This window comes from Acanthopagrus latus, chromosome 15 (genome assembly GCF_904848185.1).
Source record: "Acanthopagrus latus isolate v.2019 chromosome 15, fAcaLat1.1, whole genome shotgun sequence".
Lineage (NCBI taxonomy): Eukaryota > Metazoa > Chordata > Actinopteri > Spariformes > Sparidae > Acanthopagrus > Acanthopagrus latus.
The window spans coordinates 25608280-25623692 of NC_051053.1; the positions used below are offsets into that span (position 1 = coordinate 25608280).

General features: G+C 41.9%; 1 long non-coding RNA gene across 3 annotated transcripts; it reads right to left on the reverse strand.

Annotated features, from left to right (window-relative positions):
- Window positions 1-11149: 11149 nt before the first annotated feature.
- Window positions 11150-12838, reverse strand: LOC119033870. 3 transcript variants are annotated; one of them, XR_005079404.1, is made up of 3 exons: window positions 12715-12838; window positions 11933-12127; window positions 11150-11804 (listed from the first exon to the last, which is right to left on the reverse strand). It is a non-coding gene; the product is annotated as an uncharacterized LOC119033870 (long non-coding RNA). The 3 variants fall into 3 exon arrangements; XR_005079403.1 differs by lacking the exon at window positions 12715-12838 and adding an exon at window positions 12608-12714; XR_005079402.1 differs by lacking the exon at window positions 12715-12838 and adding an exon at window positions 12564-12702.
- Between the last annotated feature and the right edge of the window lie 2575 nt (window positions 12839-15413).

Below are 15413 nucleotides of genomic sequence, written 5' to 3' on the forward strand. Positions count from 1 at the left end.
CAGTTTGGGCGCCCACATAATGACAGTACGAGTTGTGTGCTTTAATGAGTCCCAGAGTGAGGCGATGAGTTTGCTCTAGTAACGGCGTCCTTGGCTGCAAACATGTCATCACTGAGTCGCCGTTGTGTTTGCATGCTCTCTGGTGTGTGTGTGTGTGAATGCTTATGCACTCTGATGCGTCTTTATTATATTTCATCTGATGTGGACATATTTATTTATAACATATTTGTCATGCATGGCGCCCCTTCCTACATGCTGACGGATACGTGCGTCTGTATATAATAACCGATACTGACACAACTCTTGAGTGCACGTGGCGGAGGGCTGGATTCTAAGATAACAGAGGTGGGTAATATCGCCTCAAGCTAACTTTTTTTCTCTCGCTTTGCTCCCACTCCCTCTTTTTTTTCCTCTCCTTCTGAGGGCAGCCTAATAAATCACAATATCTGCTACATGACCACTTCTGTCCTATAACAGCCTCCTTCATATTCATACTAACATCGATCTTACTGCAGAGGCCGCGTGTGTCATGCACACACACACACACACACACACACGAATGCAGATGCAAAGAATAACACCTCCTTCTTAATTAGCAAAGCACAACATCAGAGAACACTTGAGACCACACAACCTATGGCAGTCCAGTTTTTTTCCGGAGCTGGTAATCGAAAGTGTCCTGGTATTCAGTCCGACTCGGCCTCCTCCTGCTTCCAAGGACACGCTGCAGCACCTCGTCTGCACCGCTGACGGCTGAGCGGGTCATCGGCTGTCAGTTGCTCCCCATCAAGCAGCTGCAAGACACCAGGGGCGAAGGAAAGGGCAGGAAAGATTGCCTCCAGGCCGGCCCACCTAGGCAACTATCAGCACAGACAGAGAGAGAGAGAGAAAAAAACTTGTCTGTGGAGAGAGAGAGAGGCTGAACGTCGCTGCATAAAGACCCAGACCTCCCATCACCTCTGCGGCTTTTTCCCAGCGCACCGCTGAGATCTCATCAGTCTGTGATGCTTCTCCCGATCCAGGAGTTATTTTCTGCTGAAGTTGTTGTAATTTCTCCCCCTCATCAATCTGCCTTGTATACATTTGCTCTAGATGATGATTTACTACATTCTTCTAACAACCCTGAAGAGAACAGGTGTGAACCTGTTGTCGTTTTAGCTTTGTGTTTCATGCTCAGGTAATGAGCGAATCGCAGGAGCGGCAGCGATAGTGACAGCAAGAGAACACGTTTTCTTCATCGCAGAAAAGGGGAAAAATCGTATCCTTTTACTGATAACACAACTCGTCTGCTGGATGTATTGTACTCTGGTCCCTGGAGGGTACCGTCGGTGGAGAGATTGTTGTGTGTTCCTCCCTCTCTTGGAGGATTTCTTTCTCCCCGTGTGACGGTTGAAAGTGTGTGCAAAATGAAGTGTCTGAAAAGGAGCGCTTTGCTCAATAATCCTGAGGGACTGACACCAAAACAGAATGTTTAGCCTGCTGTTGATGTTTTAGAGGAATTTAGTTCTGCGTTTGTGCCCCTTTTTACTCCATTTGTACCATTGTATCCGCACTGGAAATATATCTAATAATATCCACAGAAAAACGCTGCAACAAATAACAAGAATTTGAGACATTTTCCTGGCTTCACTGTTCTCAGGAGGATTTTTCATTTAACTATTTATACCATTAATCCAACCTTTTGTCATCAGAAAATTATGAAATTGAGAGCAGCTTATTTTGACTCATACTTACGTTTGTTGTTAGACGGCAGCCTCTGGTGGCTGTTAGTAATTAGACCAGCTTCGAAGGAGGAAGTGAGGAGAGGTGCTGTAATGACTGATTTATGGGTTAGTGAACATTTGTACGTGTATCTGGCGCACTGCAACAGCTGAATAGGGTGGTGTGTTTACTGGGAAAACTCCAGATCACAATCCCCGGTATAAACACCAGAGGAGAAGCTGGAAAATATTATCCTACTAAGTGGACTAATCACAGTTATAGCGATCCACTTCGCTGTGAGGTGCAGATACATTTCTAGGCAGGTGCACATGAGACTACGGTGTACGGCATCTATGAAGTGATTCAACGTAGAATCATAAATTAAGCTTAAAGAGTGAAAAGTCTTTTGGGAGGTCAGATGGATTAAACAAGCACAGAGACTTCAGGAGACCAGTGTTTGTGTCCAGTGTCCCAGAAGTCAGCGGTGAATTCTTCAAACTTACCACCGTAGTTAAGTAACATGATGTATTGTACATAATGTAATGTTGGTTACCAACGCAGGTATCTGAAGCCAAACCTTCTCAGACCGGTGATATTTGTCCTTCAAATGAATGAACCAACTCCTTCGCACAACTGAACTCAAGTGTTTGTCCCTGAGGGACAGCCTTTTGTTGAGATTTGAGAGGAATTAAGTGCTGCATTCAGGGCCCTTTATCCTTTTTTTTTTGTACCATTGTATCTGCAGTGGAGATGTCTAAAAATATCCACAGTTATCCGGAGAAAAAAAATACAGCACCAAATAAAAATATGGACTCTCAACAGCTGAATAGAACTGAGTATAAAGATTTGTTTCTGAGGGACTGACAGCATGTTCAACATTATGTTTAAGAGGAATTTAGTGCTTCTTTTCTAGCCCATTTTTACTTGTTGTGCACCACTGTATCTGCAGTGGAAATATCTAATAATAGCCGCAGTTATCCACAGAAAAGCGCTGCAGAATTAGAGATATTTTTGAGTTTCTAAACAATGTTAAGCTGCTCTCAGGAGGATTTTCCTCTTTAACTAGCTGTCCCATTATTCACTAACTAGAAAAAAAAAAACGTCCAGACTCCTTCTCGCAACTGAATAGAGCCTTTTGTAAACCTTATTACTGTCAGTCATAAGTGCTGCTACCAATTCGTTTTGGTGGATGCACCGGCAGCACTGATGACTGAGGGTTTTTTTATTTTTTATTGCAGTATATTCAGATATTGACTCCCTGCAGGGTTTTTATCAGCTCATGTCTGACTGTGTGGCATAAAACTGTTGGTTTGCTTTTTGTGTGATTTTACTTGTGTTCCTTCATTTTATTGCATTCCCACAAGGCTTTCTTATTGTCTGCTTCTATTTCATTATTTTATTGTTAACTCCATCCGCAAACCATATTCATCTCGTGGGACAATAAAGATTGAATTGAACTGCGCCGAGTCACTCAGAGAGGAGAGGATGGGTGACGGTACGCTGGCAGATAACTGGAATCAATGGGAGCGTTAATGGAGGCCAGAAAACAATCTCACTACCAGGCACATTTTGCAGCGGTTCTGGGCTTTGGAACATTATCTTTGACGAGTCCTTTAACAGAAATTGGGACATTTACAGTTCCGAGATAACGTCGTTAAACTCCGTCTGTTGATGAAGGTTCGTGTGAAATGATCAAAAAATCATTAATTTAAAACGGAGAGATTAAAGAAGAACATCAGTACTAGTAGAAAAGATCTTAATTATGAAAATGTTTCTCTTTTTAATCAGATATTTGAGTGCCATCATCTGGACGGACCCCTGGTAACCCATGGTAACCCCGTGTTAGACATTACAATGCTATGAACTGTGGGTAATTCCCTCAGGCAAGGTCTTCAGAAATGCAGACTTAAGGAAAGTGGCCTTAAAGAGCTCAACATGTCTGTGAGGGAGCCCTTTTGCACTTTGATGATTTGACAGTAGGACAGCCTTAAACCCTCTCGCAGACTCACCGGGAACGGCCTCAAAGTCTGTGAGTCCGTTAGTGTGGACGTTGGGATCGGACCTCCCTGTGGGAGGGTTTTACAAACCACTGCTACTCCAGGCTAATTGGCTCGGGATGGCACATAATGTGGCAGGAAGTGGGAAGACAGAGGGTCTCTGAAGGGCCCTGAATGATAAGCCTGGTTCCAGACATCTGTCATCATTCTTCCACTGATCCAAATTAGTTTGATTGTTGAAACATAGCAGCATCTCTGTCAGATGATAATCAAAAGATAGCAGGTGGGTTTAAAGGATAAGTTAAACCGAAAATGAAAAGTCGGTCATTATCTACTCACCCCTGTGAAAACAAACGAAAATAAGCAACCTAAAATGGCTCCATACTGCACGTCTGCCGTAATCCAAGTCTTCACAGGCCTCTAGGAGATCCTGCATTGTTGATCCTACATCCTACAAGTTGTGATTGATGACAATCAACCACTAAACTGTCATCAGCCGTCAGGTGGCTGCCAGTTTGTTTGCTCAAATGAACGTAACTAATGCTAGCGAACAAATATTAATGTTCCTAACTTAAGCTAGCAAACAATAGCCTTGTTTCTGATACCTAGCCAACGTCAACAATGCTGCTGGGAGCTCGCTAACGTTAACTCTGCACAACTTCCACTCTCGATACTGACACAACAGATACAAACAGTTTGGACAAACTTTACTTCATTTGTTTAGGAAAATGCTGCAACGCTGTTTTGCTCCGAAGCTCCAAGAAAAGTTTTGCCAACTATGAAACTTAACTTGACTTTCCATCAACACGGAGAGATGATGACTGGATTTTTATTCGATTTTTTTGTGTGAACTTATCCTTAAAGTGGTGGCACTGACGGTGCACTACCTTCTCCACTGGGGTTAATTTACGACAGTCTATGTGACATTCGTGTTTTTATATTTTGTCGTCACAACCTGTGGATTGAAGGCGACACCAGAGCCATGTGTGGCGTTCGAGTGATGAATTTTAATAGAGTAGAAGTCTTGGACGCAGGCACAGGTCACCCTTGAGCCAAAAGAAAAATATAAATCCAAAACTGACATGCGATCACATTCATTAAAGAGCTATCCCCCTCATATCAGCCACTTATCAAGACTATAAGAGTCTCTTCTGGATTATATTATGTATGACAGATAACTTAATGTCTCCACATTAAAAATGTATACATCGTCTCACTGTTGAATGCAGCCCTCCTTCATTATTGATAGAAAAAGACACAGTTAAGGATCATGCACCAAAAAAACTACTGAGCAGCGCCTATGCAGATGGAAGTGTTTAGAAAATGCTGCAGTAAGGAGGGAAGAAGGGCGACATGGAAAATTTTAGCTCGTCTAATTAGAGTTTCTATAAGAAACTCGTGTTTGATTCTAATCTGAGTCAGATTATGACAGCAGTGCTCACAGATTACTTATGGCCACTGATAATTAGACTTCTCTTAAATAAAATATAAAGACATTCATTCCAAAATAAGACATCCAATACTTGGCAAAAAAAAAAAAGATATATATGATATATATATATATATATATATATATATATTTTTTTTTTTTTTTCAGGCCTACCAGCAGATGATTGCTGGCAGTAAAGCTCAGCAGTTAAGAGTCGTGTCACGTTTGCTCGGCAAATTGTTACGATTTAAGGACTTAATAAACTGTGTTTCTGAAATATTAACAGACAGTAAAGAAAAATTTATTGCGGCTTGAAATGAAACCTGTAAATCAGCTTCAGATCCATGACCGAGTCTCTTGTTATTGCCAATAAAACAATACAGATGAACATTTCACCTGCTGTCATTCACAGCTTGACGGGAGCCTCGCAGGCATGTCGGCATTTTAATAATCTTCTTGTTGTTTTTTTTTTTTGTTGTGTTAAAGCAACATAGAGGATCATTTACAGGCATCAACTGTTAGTTCAAAAAACTAAGTTGGTTAAACTTGGAATAAATAAAGAGAGCAATCCTGTTCTGGAGTCCAGTCACGTCCTGTGTGAACGGCGTGCCGCTCAGCTCAAACTATTTTGATTAGAGTTAAAATGAACTCCGCTTTAATGATCTGAGTGTTTCAGTTAAGATCTGCAATCAGCTAAATGGCTCAATTTAGAACAACGGAAATAAACCAAATAATTAATTTGGGAAATGTTGGTGGGGGGAAAAAAAAAAAAAAAGCGCTGAAAGATTAATTCTGAGAGTGGCGGAGAAGTAAATGATTCATCTGAGCAGAAGTGGAAGGAGCTTAATGTTGAATGGAAGCAAGTGATTCATTCAGAGGAGTCAGTTCTATATGACTCTGAGCCAGTTTCATCCTGGAGTTAAAAATAGACGTTCTGTGGTTGAAGAAGATCACACACACACACACACACACACACACACACACACACACACACACACACACACACACACATGCACAGATGCTTGCTGGTACTGTCACCATGCACGTGCACACACACACACACACGCACACACACACAAACTTGGGTATGCAGAGACCTCAAAACACCACAATTACATTTTATCTGAACTCACTTACACACACACACACACACACACACACACACACACAGACGGTGTCACACTTTCTGTCACTAGCTCTCTTTTTTGTTCCCTCACTTGCTGACACACAAATACACACACACATGTTCCCTCACACAATCACACCCCCTCTCACACACACACACACACACACACACACACACACACACACACACACACACACACACACACACACACACACAGAGAGAGAAACACACACTTTCTCTCGCACTCTGGCTCATGAATTAAAGAGCAGAGCTGGTCCAGGGGGAAGAAATTATTCAGGCAGATCTGCTCTCTGACAGAGGAGTGGGAGGGAGGGAGGGAGGGATGGAGAGGAGAGGAGAGGAGGGGAGGGGGGGAGGAAAGGGAGGCCAAGAAGGGAGGGAGAGAAAGAGAGGAAAAAAGAAGACAGAGAAAACAGAAGGGAAGAGAAGAAAAAGGCCGTTAATAAGGAATGCACTGATTTGACAGAGAGGGGCGATCAAACCCCCGATGGAACGCTGTGTGTGTGTGTGTGTGTGTGTGTGTGTGTGTGTGTGTGTGTGTGTGTGTGTGTGTGTGTGTGTGTGTGTAAGGAGAGAGTGTTTCAGTTCACTCCCCCCCCGTGTGTGTGTGTATGTGTGTGTTTGTGTGCATGAGAACGTGTACTTCTTTATTGATTGTGTGTATAATGGATGTGGGAATGCACGAATCAGTTTCCCTCAGTGTGTGTGTGTGTGTGTGTGTGTGTGTGTGTGTGTGTTCACCTGGTTGTATCTGTGCATGTGTGTGTGTGTGTGTGTGTGTGTGTTCACCTGGTTGTATCTGTGCATGTGTGTGTGTGTGTGTGTGTGTGCCCCTCCATGTTACTGAATGACAGTCTTGTCTGTTAGCGTAACCCCGCAGGCTGCGTCAAAACAGCCGATAAAAGACGTTTTCCGTCCAAGCTCCCCGATGAGGTGAAAATTAAAGCCAGGCAGATAAAACCTGCTGAACGTCCATTTGATCGCACAACAAAAAGCTGGCTGGATATTAAAGTTACTGCTTTCCGTTTAGTTTCTGTCCTGACTGCGTGTGAGCGTCATGCTGAATCTGTTAAACAGACATTCTGTTTTGTGAAGTAAACAAACAATGTGACGTTAGCGGCTCAGGTAACAGACGGGAGAGTTTTCTGAGGAAGCTGGTGTGTTTTCTGTATTGGTTTGTAGTAAGAAGTTACAGTTCCTCTGTTACCCAATCCATCAATTTTATAGCAATTTTATACTTGAATACTTGTTTTTTAACATAACAGTACTTTTCCGTTATACCCGATTCAGCCACTACATGTGTCATTATCTCACCTCCTTTCATTGCAGTCGCATCACAACATCGCTGTTGTCCAAATCATCTGCCCCTTTGAAAAGTCATTGCTAACGCTGGCTAACGTTAAGGTGGCGCTGTGTGCTGGGTGCATACAGTAAAACTCAACCGAATTCATTTTATCTTCCTAAAACTGTAGATGTATGAAAAAAAAAACAGAAAAATGTTGTCAGCATGACCTTTCAGTACAGTTTTCAACGATGATCTCTCATCTCAACAGTCCATGCCACGATTTCAATGCGAGCGGCAGTGATAGAAACACTGAGGTCGCTCGAGTTGGAAACAATGAAATCAAGCTCATTGTGATGCTGATGTTAACTCATGTTGCACGCAGTTGCCGGAGGGTCATAGAGGTCTTAACTGGTCTGGTTTTTTTTAAGCAAATCTAAAATGGACCGATGGAAAACTGACCTGAACCCAACGTGCATAAATCCATTTTCATAAAAGACCTGAGGATAATTAGACAATTCAAACTATAGTCAACCTGAACCGACTCGACCGCAGGAGGAACATCAACACAGGCAGCCAGAAAACTTGGTTGTCTGATGGCATTCGGACCGGAAACAGCAGAACTGTCCACATCTGTGGGCTGAGTTGTTTTAAGGAAGGGATCCGTGAGTTTGAGGGCATTTTTCAGAGACCAAAGCACAGCACAATGGTTTTTAATTCTCTGCAACTAGACTTGAAAACTCAGGGTGACAGTTATTTGTTATGTTCCACCAAGAGAACTGGAAAAATATGCCCATGTGCACATATTTGACTGGAGTGATTTTCTTGGCCACTGCACAATGAAGCATAAATTGAGCCCGGTTCAACATTTCTGCTGGATGACCCTGCAGTTTTTTTTTTTGCCGCTCGCCTCTCCTGCTGTGCCGCCTCATTCAGATGAAAAAAAGGGAGTTCTGCCTTTTTTTACTTCATGACAAAACTCAGTTCGAACACCGACTGTGATGGCCCTTCTTGGCCTCCGTCTTTGTTCTTGGCATGTATATCTAGTATGCAGGGCACCTGAGAGCACCTGAGCTCAACACTTCCAGCTGCATCCTCAGTCCTCCATCATCCCACCAACAGTCTCACCCAACACCTCTTAAACATCGTCAGTGCCAAAGAAAATTTGGCATTGGAAACAAAAACCTGAGCTGAAAAAGAGAAACATTGGCACTGACACACTTAAGCTGGAAACAAAAAAAGTTTTGGCTGTGAAAAAAAAGTGATTTGATTTATTTTGTTATTTGTGTTTTCTGATGTGTTTTTTTTCCAGGTCTGTACTTTCCAGTGTCATTTTGTGGTTTTTCAAAAGTGAAGCCAATACAGACGCGCCTGCATTAACCTGCGTTCTTTCTAATGACCAGCAGGTGGCGACTGTACCGGCTGCAAACAGAAGTGAGATTGTGGGTAAACTTATGAGGACATGACCCTCCTCCTCACTTGATATATCACCTCAGAAGGTAAATAATGGATTTACTTAGAGTAAAATAGACGATAAAGCAGGAGGTTATGCTTCAGTTCCTTGTCTGATTTTCCTCTATCGAACTGAATGATTTGGGGTTTGACAGGATCGGTGTTGGTCGAGATTAGCCTTGTCTTGTCTTGTCTTGGTATTTATTTCAAGACCGGTCAAGACCACAACTATTTGATATTTGACACATACTGTACTTAACGATGGTTTCTACCAGAAGGTGAGAGTCACTCAGAAAACCTGACCATGAAACCTGAAAATGAGCATGATTTAAGCTCCCGTGTCTTGAAAGTCTTGGTCTTGTCTACTTGGTCTACGTCGAGTTGGTCTTGACTACAACACTGAACGCAGTATAAGACCTCATCTTGGACATCAAATGACTGATCGATTACATTGGAAGGGGATTGGGAGATTAATCGATGGTGATTGGAGAGATACTTGGCATCATCTTCAGCACTAATCTGCACCAATCACCTCGTCCAAACATGGTCACGTCCAGCTCCAAAAAACCAAGATGGCAGCGGCCATAAAGCCAAACTCGACTCTTCAAGGCATCCAGAAGCTGAAGGCTGACATCACAGTGGGCGATTATACTTGATCTGAAACAGATCTAATCAACATCCAGGTCACTATGAATTATCAGACTCACGATACCCAATATAAAAGGACTCAGATCAGGATTGGTGCCAAAACATTTTGACTGGGACATCCCGAGCCTCCTCAAGTCTTTCTCCTGGGGGTCCCGGCTGTTTCACACATGTCGTGTTCTCCACAGCTGTTTCATGCTCCCCTCTGTTCTCCATGTCTGAGGTGTTGAGTGGTTTGTGTTAGGTGTTGACTTCTGTATCCCTGTGACCCCTTAAGCTTCGAATACTTCCTCACAAGGTCAAAATTGAGCATCCGTGAACCAGCTGAACGGCTAAAAGGAGCGTTAAAAGCACTTACTCAGATAGCGAAGCGGCTAATGTGTTTCTCCACACACATGAATATGTAACGTGTCCCTCCGGTGCAAAGAACAGACATACCCGAACACGCCGGGATTTTTGTAATGCATGACGACCGCCCGTTGATGTGTTTCAGGTGTAGGTGCAAAATGCAAATGCTGCTAATTGAACCGCCGCAAAGAGGGAAGCAGTCACTTCCATCATCACCCGAAATGTAAGTGCTGCAGCTGCTAATGACGGAGCGATCACAGTCGCTGAGTACCTCAGTGTGACAGCCGCACTTGTCACGGGTAATCAGAGGTGCAACATAAAGAAAGAGATTGTCAGATTGAAATTTTGATGCTGATACCTGCAGACAGTGGAAGTGCTTTCCGACGCCGGAGCTCCACAAGGACGAAACAAAAGAGCAATAATCCCCATTTGGTATTCGCGACACATCTTGACGTCTACTTTCAAATATTTTCTATCATTTTCTGTCACTGAAATCGTGCGATGAAAGTTTTTTTTTTTTAAAAAAAGGCACAACTGCGGCGCTCATGAGGAAGGACGCATCAGCATCCGACCGTTTTTAAAAATGAAAGTCGCTGCTTCACACGCGGGAAAAACACACAAAAGTGATGCTCTTTGTACCGTTAACACGTCTCTGACATGGAAGTTGTCAGAGGTTGTTCACGACCAATGTTTTCTCCCACTTTCTCTCTCAGTGTATTATCGTGTTAATGCCATGGCAACAACAGTGTTGGATTCATTTTTTTCCCATTTAGTTCAGCATGAGGCCCATTTTCTTGAGATGTCACGCTATGTGAATTTAATTGACGCCTGTCAGGCATTCAGAAATGAGTATTTTCCATCGCCGTGGTATAAAATACATCATATTACATTTCCACATCATTTTTTTTTTCCCCCGACACTGAGTCAACAAAGCTCGGGCACAAATACCAACGCAGCCGACAGCTTTCACACCGAACACTCATCTTAGCTGCAAATAATGGTTCTTATTCTTTATCCACTTCATTTTTATGACTAACTGATTAATCATTTTGTCTGAATATGTCAGAAAATATTGAAAAATTGCCCATCACAACTTCCCACAACTGAAGACTGACTAACCACATGGAAAAAAAAAAGATTTAATGACATTTTAAATATACAACAACAACAACAACAACAACAACAAAACAACACAGGAAATCTTCACAATTAGAGACAAGTCCAAGATAAAACCTCACAGCAGTCGTTTATGAAAAGAACAACACGATGACGACTGTGTGTTTTCTTTGTAATGTAAAAGCAGAATGAAAGATAACACACAGCCTGGTGTTTCTGTCTTTATTGATCACGATTACGTTAATTAAGACCGACTTGCTGAGTAGTCTGACTGAAGCGCTTGGCTTCTCGCTTTGTTCTCGTTCACAGCTGCAGGCTGAGCTTGTAATATCAGCAGAAGTTTCACATTGAGAGGCCAAGCAGTCACAATAGTACATAAAATCAATCTCTATCTGTTTCATCTTGCTCTGAGTGTTTTTTTTTGTTTTTTTTCCTGCAGAAGCTCAAGGTTGCCCTGTGATGGCTTTTTTTTCTCCCTCTAGCTTTCAATATCAATATGTGCAGACAGGGGACCGTTCCTGTTGAAAAGTACGACCCTGGGCACGCAGAGAAATAATATTACATGTGCTCTGTCGCGTTGGTATGTCAAGAGTGTTGCTTTTCTATGTTTTTAAAGGAAATGTAAGTGTGTGCGGGTCCCCGGAGCAGCAGCTGATTATTCCTCCTGCAGAGAAACGTTCAAATGTCCTGCCAACAGGAAGACACAAGCATTAAATCCATTAGGTTGTTTCGTCTTGCTTATGTTTTTTTCATGAAACCAGTTGTCTTGGATTTTGCTCTATAAACCAAAAATGCCCTTGACTGAAATATTTCACCTCCAGCTGCTCCATCAGAAAGCTCTTTCAGCCAGCAGGGTTGTACTGGGCAGCTCCCACCGCTTTATGCATCTAGAAACCCGGCCTGCTGGATCAATATCTGAACCAATCGCTGCATATTGTAATGATTGAAGTAAAGCCTGCCAAATCCATCTTCAGTGTTTATTGTGGCACATTGTGCTGCCAGTGCTGCAGCTGTAAAAAGAATAATAATAATAATAAAAAAAAAAAAGATCCCCATTTCATTCTGTTCCAACAGCAGATCAGTTACTTCACAACACAGCTCAACAGCAGCCTGTTTAAATAAAATATCCACATTTTACAGCATGTATCACGAAGCAACACGAGCACTTTGGGTTTAAAAACGGCTGCTTTGCATCGATTTCACCAACATTTTCCAGGTGAACTGTTCCTCTGAAACTTCTGATCAAAATCAGGGTTGTATTGTTTTTTTTTTTTTACTGGAAAAGAAATACAGAGCAACTCCCATAACCTCAGAAAACAAAATAAACTGAAGGGAAAAGATGTGTTTTCGCATAACTCCGAGCAGAAGATTCACCTAATGTTACATCATTTTGAATTATGATCTACGTGTTTTCTGGTTAAAATGTTTTTTCTGAAGATATTCAACCTTAAAACGAGATCAAATACTGAAGCTTAGAGACGCCAACCGACCATCGCTCTCCAGGAAGTTACATTTTGATGCTTCAGACTCAGAAATACACTGATTTAGGGAACTCATTTACAATATAACAACATAAGAATGTAAAGTTGCGGCTGACCGGTGGGGAGTCGCAGGCTTTGAACCCTCTCAGAGTCGTTAATGTCACCTGTGAGTCGTTGATTCCACCTGACGCTTATTTGAGTCGTTACTGCCGTCTGAGTAAGTGGCTGATAGAAAACATTAGTAAAAAATAAGCCACAGCTGAAGAAAAGACAAAGCGTGTTAAAGTTTTAAAGCTAATTAATCAACTAGAACAAGAACAGCTTGTATAACGTGCCGTGTGTTGGACCAACCAGCCAACACATCCTCAGTTACTGCATGTGTGGATCGTCAGTGACATCATCATATCACATGTCAGTGAGCACGTTTACACCACCACAATAATTCAATAACTGGGAATCAGGTTACAATAATAATCTGATCTGACGTGTTCACATGCACTTAAGTAACATGATAATGGAAAAAAAAAAAAAAACACAGGGGTTTAAATAATTCAGTCAAAGTACAAAACTGTTTTCCAAAACATCCGGTCACTCGGCATCTCCGCCGCTCACAGCTGTCCGTATGTGGGATTTGTTAAGTTTGCAAAATAATATTCTCCTTCTCTGTGTTATGCAATATGAATAGAAAACGTATCGGCTCGTGTTTAACAAAATCTGGTTTCATTTATGTTTTGTGCAGATGTAAAAGAAGGAAAGAAAACAGATTTACAGTGAACATGTAGCGAATTAAACAGATTATTGGGATAAAAACTGGGTGTGTTAATCGGATTTCTTATAATCCGGTTTTTATCCGATCCATAACTCATGTAATGATCGGTTTTATAGTGTGCATGTAAACGTGCTCAGAGTTTTTTGGCAACAAAAGTAACTCAACAGTTTCTGGGTCAATATAACATGTTATCTGAGTGCACATCTGAGTTCTGTGCGTGACGTAACGTTGTAATGTTAGTAGGTTGAAACAATGCTGACTTTGGGTTTCTATACACAGTCAGCAGCATCCTGTGTTTGTGAATTTTGTCACTCCTTTGTCATGTTAGATCACCTGACTTCCTCTTTTGCCGCTGCAACAATAACTACGACCACTAGAGGTCGCTGCCCGACAGAAAGGTAAATACAGGTAATGCCAGTATGGTCATTTTTCTGAGGACGGGCTGAGAACGGAGTATGTTCAGTGTTTCTTTGCTCGTTTCTTGGCAGCTGTGGTTTAGGTAAGGTTTAGGAAAGATTGAATTTATTGCAGATTAACTATAGTTCAGGTGTTGTTAGGGTTTACGACAGGAAACGTTAGCTACAGTTTTAGCGGGCATGACACATGACTCATGGTGACGGAGAATCATCCAATAAAAGAACGATGATTATTATTATTGTCCAGATTGTTAAGTGTCCCAGGAGATATTTGATCTAACTGGATTTAATGGATAACTATAAGTCGAAATCACCTGTGCTTTAACCCCAAACCTTGACCGGCAGCGAATCAGTATCTGATCTGACAGAACTGAAGTTAATTTCCTTGCAGCAGAGAAGCAGGTGTGTAACGATAACAGTTCAATATAACCCAAAGACTGAGAAACGTCAGTGTTTCGTCTGACCCCGACTGATTTATCTGCCAAAGACAAATTTTACTGCCATTTTTCCTCTTGATGCGCTGTAATTTTTGAGCCTCGCCTGTAACCGAGAGTGTAATTAACACGTCTGGTTTATATTGAGGCTCATAAAAATGTCAGTTGCTCCTCCTGCGCTTGTGTAAAGAGACTTTCAGATGGGACGCAGCGTCCAGTTGGATCAACATGTAGTTTAATGAAGCAGGGAACAAAGAAGAGAGTCACAATCAGGACATACGTTACTGGTTTACGTTAAAGATAATAATATACATACATACATATAATAATAAAGCTGCAAACCGGCATTAGTTGGTTGTGGCAGTTTACACCCAAATGCCACCAGATCCGTGTTCGGTCCGTTACTGATCCACCACGGCAGCAGAGCTGATTGATTAAAGTGTATTGCTTCCAAATTGAGTTACGTCAGATAGATTTTCATCCTCAGTGGTTGTTTAATGGTGTTGCATCAACAGTGAAGCAAGTCTGACTGCAGGAACATTTCAGCAGAGACTCAGTCTCCCCCCTCTCCTCTCTGTAACGTTTAGGCTCATGAAGTAAAGTACATTTCACCCTCCAGCTCCAGTCAACATTACAGAAAGAGGAACAGAAGCTACAAGCTGCACGCTGTTGTGTTTCCAGCTCGTCTTTGCCAGAAAATCCAGTTAACACATGTTCATTTTCCATTTCACAACAAGAGACGTTGAATAAATCTTCTGAAAAATGGTGTTAATCTTATTTTTTGTTGTTGCTGTAACTTACTGTTTGTTGTGTAGATCACCAATAAACTACTATTTACCTTTAGTGGAATTGTAAATAAGTGTGCTGTTGCGTGGTACAGCTGGGAAAGCGTAAGTGGATTATAGATCATGGATCGATCGATGGATGCGTGCGTGAATGAATTGATGGATTGATCTGAAATCTGTCACATGCAGTCAGTTTGAAGTGGATTGCTTCTCGACTGATGCTTCACCTGTTGACTCACCTGCACTGCACTGCTTTTTTTTTGTTGTTTTGTCTTTCATTTAGAGCGCTCGCACTGTTTCCGTGAAGGGAATATATTGTGCATAAGAAGGAAAAGTAGATGAAAGAAAAATACCTGCAGGCTGCAAAGTGTAAGGAACTCAGCGTCTAGTAAAAAAAAAAAAAAAAAAAAA